Raw genomic sequence first — 6,061 nt, 5'->3', positions numbered from 1 at the left:
GAAAAAAGCAGGTTATTGATTAGCCAACAAGGACACATTTTCGAGAAACGATGTCGGGCAAGTGATAGCAGCTACGTGGTGGGGAAGGGCGTTCCAATCTGATGCTGTGCGGGAAAAAAAAGACGAGGAAAAAGTAGTTGTGTGGGAGCGTGGGCGTAAGACTTGTAATGGGTGCCTAGTTCGTAGCGATATGCGTGCGGGTGGTGTGATATAAGGCTCGTGAAATAAGGAACTGTAAAAAAACTTATGAAAGAGGCAAAGGCTAGCAGTAGCGCGGCGACGTGCAAGGGGCTGTAGATCAGATTTTGCTCTTAAGGATGATACGCTTACGTCGTATGAGTAGGATGAATGGATGTATCTGACGACGCGGTTTTGAAAGGACTCGAGCTCATTAACTAGATAGACTTGATATGGATTCCAGATGGGTGATGCGTATTCAACTTTCGGTCTGATAAGGGATTTGAAAGCTAGGAGTTTTACGTTCTGCGGGGCGTCACGCAGGTGCCGTCTCATGAAGCCAAAAGTTCGGTTAGCTGATGAAAGTATGTTAGAAATATGCGTACTCCAACTGAGATCACGAGAAAGTGTGACGCCCAAGTACTTAAACGATTCTACTGATTCTAAGGGAACGTTTACTATAGTATAAGAGGACAGGAAAGGGTTACGGCGACGGGTAAAAGATATATGTTTACATTTGTTGGGATTAAGAGTCATCAGCCAATTTTCACTCCAAGACTGCACGTTGTTAAGATTTTGTTGTAAGGTGTTTTCGTCAGTAGCATTAGAAACTGGATGGTAAATCACGCAGTCATCGGCGAAAATTCGTATCTTACAAGATACGTGTTGGGGTAAATCATTAATGTAAATTAAAAAAAGAAGAGGACCGAGAACTGATCCCTGAGGGACTCCAGAAGTTACAGGGAGAAGAGTGGATGATTTGTCATTTACAGAAACGAATTGGTAGCGATCAGTAAGGAATGCTTCGAGCCATTGGAGTACGTCACTGTGTAAGTTCAAAGAAGAAAGCTTTAGTAGTAAGTGGCGGTGAGAAACTTTGTCAAAAGCCTTTTCATAGTCCAGAAAAATAGCGTCAGTTTGTTGGTTAGAGTCAAGGTTTACATGTAAGTCGTGTAGAAACAGAGCTAGTTGCGTTTCGGTAGAGAAACCTTTGCGGAACCCGTGCTGTGCCGAATGAAAAAATTGATTTGCGTCCAAATGATTTATGATCAGGGAGTAGATGACGTGTTCCATGATTTTGCAAGGAAGACTAGTTAGAGAAATGGGTCGATAATTTAGCGGTGTGTTCTTATTACCAGACTTGTAGATGGGAATGACCTTCCCCACCTTCCAGTCGTGAGGCATGGAACCTGTAGAAAGTGACTGCGAGAATATAAGACACAAAAATGATGAAGAAATATATTTTGTATTTTTTAGCAGTTTAGAGTTTATACCATCTATACCTGCTGAGGATGAAAGTTTAAGGTTTTCAATTATGCGCAAAACACCATCAGGATAAAACACCACGCTCGGCATGCTAGAAACTATGTTGCAGGGGACATTAGTCAATGGAACGTTATTATCATTAGAAAATACTGACGAAAATGCGTTGTTAAATATGAGTGCGCACTCAGTTTCAGGCACGATTTCACCCATATCATCAACAAGAGTTACAGTGCGTGTGTTACTTGGGTTGATAACTTTCCAAAATTTCTTGGGGTTGTCTGTTAACATTTTAGGTAAGTCATTATTGAAAAAAGACCATTTGGCATTGAGGACAGCACGTAAGTATTCACTCTCAGCGGCGTAATATTTATCCCATGAAGTTGGGCTTGGTTTCAACTTGGCACTACGAAAAAGTCTTTTTTTCTTATTTTCCAACCTCTTTAAATTGTTATTGAACCAGGGATTCTGATGATTCGCACGGAATGTTAGTTTCGGAATATACTGGTTTGCTAGTTCATTCATTTTATTTCTAAACAGTTCCCAGTTGTCTTCAACAGACCGTTCATTGAATGAGGTTTCAAAGACTGCAAAAAAAGTGCATAATTCTTCATTTATAGCTTCAAAATTTGCTTTTTCATACAGGTTGATAGTTTTGCTGCAAAGAACACGCGGTGCTGGGGCAAAGTCAAATGTGGCATGAATTACACTGTGGTCGCTGATAGGGCGAAGGTAGGCAACCGATGATAATGTCTCTGGATGGTCAGTAAGTATAAGGTCCAAAATGTTTGCGCAGTCGCGCGTTACACGTGTCGGCTCTGAGATAAGCTGTGTTAAGTTGAAATTCAAACAGATGTCGATGAAATCCTTCGCCTCAGTGTTATTTATTGTGGAAGTTAGGTTATTCCAATCAATAATGGGAAAATTGAAATCACCGAACAGAAGGATATGGGCGTTAGGATGGCTTACTGTAATCTGGCATAAAGTACTGTTAAGTTCTGGTGAGAAGTTTGGATTACTGGTAGGTGGCCTGTAGCACACACCTAGAAGGACATATCGAGGGGAAGAGCGAATAAGAAGCCATAGTATTTCTAAGTTCGAAGAAATAATAATGGGTGTACAGGATAATTCACGACTACAAGCAATAAGAACGCCCCCCCCGCGTGCCTCTTGACGGTCGCAGCGATAAACATCGAAGTTTGGCAAGTCTTGGACTACTTCATCGTCCCTAATTTCACTTGTGAGCCACGTTTCTGTTATAACTAGCAAGTTGCTGTTAGATGACGTCACGAGATTTGATATTGCGTCACGTTTGGGAATGAAACTGCGGGCATTAGTGTAAACGATAGATAGGGAAAGGTTTTTCTTAGCGGCGGAAGGGCGGTTATTAACTGCATGAATTTTGTGCAATGACTGCTACTGAATATTTTTAACTGATTTCGTCGAATCGTCATATTCATAGCGCTGGGAACCTATAACGAGCGTTTTGAAACGCATGGAAAAAGGCAGAGATTGACTTTTGGCGTAGGCGATAAGATGTTTTCGGGCGTTCCGAACTGCGGGTGAAAAATCTTCGCTCACGCTATAATTTGTGCCTTTCAGTTTGCGGCCGTTAGACAGGACAGATTCTTTCGTTTTATATGACGCGAATTTGATAATGATGGGACGGTGCCGGTTAGGTGAATAGCGTCCAAGGCGATGAGCACGTTCAATATCTTTGGACTCAAGGTTTACATTCATGATATCCGTGATTTCATCAATGATCAGCTTTTCTGATTCTGCAAAGGTTTCTTTGGGGTTAGTATCAGGAAGGCCATAGAAAATTAGATTATTCCTTCGGGACCGGTTGTCTGCATCGTCTAGGCGATTTACGAGGCCGGATATTACGCTGGCAGTTTGAGCAGCGGCATATTTGACAGCTTCTAATTCATTTTGAAGTGGTATCATGGCCTGGTAATGATGTTCCAGTTCGGTCATTCGTTTGTTCAAGTCCATTAGAATCTTATCAGTATTTAAAATCTGACTTTTTAGGCCTTGAACTTCACTGATTAGTGTATTCTGACTGGCTGAAATCTTCTGCAATTCTTTCAACACAACGTTCGTGTCGGGTCCCGGGTTAGTTTCAACGTCGCCAGAGAGTATTAGTAAGCGGCGAATCCCTTCCACACATTCACCCATAAGAGCAAGGCAGCAATGGGGGCTCGGAAGCTGCACCAGACAATAGTCGCTACACCTCTTAGCAAAAAGGCTGTGCCTTGTACCAACCTGCATGGCGAAAACCAGTGGGTTAGACGACAGTGTCGTGGCGCAGCCACCGAGCCCACAGGGGGGCCGCAGTGGTAGGCTGTCTTTTATAGTAGACGAGCTGGAGAGCGTCGATGTCGATGCAGGAACCCACGATGAATCGAGCATCCATTGCTGCGCTGGCAGTACGTAGGTAACCGGAAAGGCGCAGTCATGTGCGGCGCCTCGCTGATCCAAAAACCGGTCACAAAATGGCGCATGCTCCGAGGGGGTCCGGGAACAAGCAGCCGCCAGTGCGGGCAGCAGCACGTGCGAAAGGGCAGCGGCGATCATCTGCATGGCGAAAACCAGTGGGTTAGACGACAGTGTCGTGGCGCAGCCACCGAGCCCACAGGGGGGCCGCAGTGGTAGGCTGTCTTTTATAGTAGACGAGCTGGAGAGCGTTGATGTCGATGCAGGAACCCACGATGAATCGAGCATCCATTGCTGCGCTGGCAGTACGTAGGTCCCTGTCCCTGTCCTGTGAGCAAAAGCCACATCAAGGAAAGCAACCATTGCAGAGATGACATATCAGTTATGTACGTGCTATTACATTTAAAGTACATGCATTGAAGACCATGCAGTAACACGGGGTTTACCCGTAGCCACTCATCTGCACTTGATGGACAGGCAACGTATAGAGGTCCAAGGACATCCCACAGCACCTGGCACACCGACCACACGGCTGTCGAGTGTTCGTTTAGGGAACTGAAACAAGATGGCCGGAGCGTGTCCCCTGGGGCCAAGGGTCTGAAGAAAAAAATTCAGAGTGTGCACAATTCCAGGTTGGTGCAAGGTTAACTAAATGGGAAAATCTGCATGTTTAAGGGAAGCCACTCAAATCTCTACAAGGACACTCTATTGCGCATTGTCTAGCCTGTTCTGTGGCTACGACAACGGTTGCATGTTTTTCAAAGCCACATAAAGTAAATGAGATGCGGTTTGACTTACGAAAGTAATTTATTGCGATATTTAGGACCACTTTTCAACGTTACAATTAATACTAACCTGGCGAGATAACAATTTATTCTCAGACGCCTGAAGCAGCAAAAGTGGCACATATATGCTGGCGAAACGCTGCTTATGGCAAGCGTGCTTTTAACAATAGCTGCTCAAAATATTCACATACCTAAAAGCCGTTCACTGCACCAAATGAAACACATTTAATTAACGCATTTCCAAACAGACGCTGAGCCAGGTTCACTGAAACCGCTCGAAAAATCGAGACTGCATGCTTTCTGTTTCTCATTTCACAGAGCACCAAAACGTCCTCAACAGTAGCATGTACATGTGTTTTCGACATCTTACCTGACAGTTTGCGCAAGCCGGTGCTCGGGACTGATTGCTTTTCGGAAATTCGTATCTTTCTTCAGAATTTGAGGTCCGACCAGCTGCACGAGCCTGTCGAAAGTATGTGGAGGCGTCCTTAGGTACCTAGGAATACAAAAACATATTGCGCACAGCACTACACGACATCGAAGCATTCAACTGCACGTGATTGAATCTTGTCACGAATAACAATAATCTCGACTTACTCTCTGTAGTACTCCACGTCGCGACCTCGCAGGAGGGGTTGCAGTTTCGTGGCGTGACCAAGCTGTACCCGCTCTTGCAGAGCTGGACGAACCCACCAACTCGGCTGCCGCCGTCTCTTCGGCGAATGCTTCTGCGCGTCATGAATCGCCAGAAAGATACTTGCCAACAGGCCTAGCAGTACTGCCTCTTCTTGTACAGGGTTCATCATTGCATTTCCAAGCAGCGGTGAAGACGCGCAAAATTAACACACGAACTTGGCGCGAGCGGAGATAACTGCGCAATTTAGAGCCGAGCGAACATCCGGGATATCCGCGCTTGTTTGGAGGTTAGCACTTTATGGAGCAGATGGTACTATACCTCGTTCTGGTGGTGCGGTGGCAAGCAGTGTGAGCGACGCGATTTTCGGCGACAGGAGTATTCCATTCGCTGTAGACGCCGCATTCCTCAGTGTGAACGCGCCATAAAGCAGGAAACGCACGTAAGCGCGACCGCAGCAGCGGCGCGCCGGCGGCACCGGTTCGGTGAAGCATCGCGTATTTTTAATGTTACTAGATTTCAACGTCACCGTGACGTTGCGCTGTCCCCGCTCTCATGGGCTGCTGCCGCTCGCCGGGGCGAAGCTTCGAATGCGGCATGCCAGTAATATGTACTCCGCTAGACGCATACGGCGGCCGACGGTCTGCCGTTGCGAACGATCAGGCACCGGCGCGCCGTTGCGAACTTCACAGCGCCCTCCGCCCATGTGTGCCTGCCTTAAGACAAACGCCGAGCTCGCCTAGTCAGTACGAGCTTGGCTATGGAT

The sequence above is a fragment of the Dermacentor andersoni genome, chromosome 3 (assembly GCF_023375885.2).
Source record: "Dermacentor andersoni chromosome 3, qqDerAnde1_hic_scaffold, whole genome shotgun sequence".
In the NCBI taxonomy this organism is placed as follows: domain Eukaryota; kingdom Metazoa; phylum Arthropoda; class Arachnida; order Ixodida; family Ixodidae; genus Dermacentor; species Dermacentor andersoni.
Note: the sequence above shows the minus strand (reverse complement) of the source record.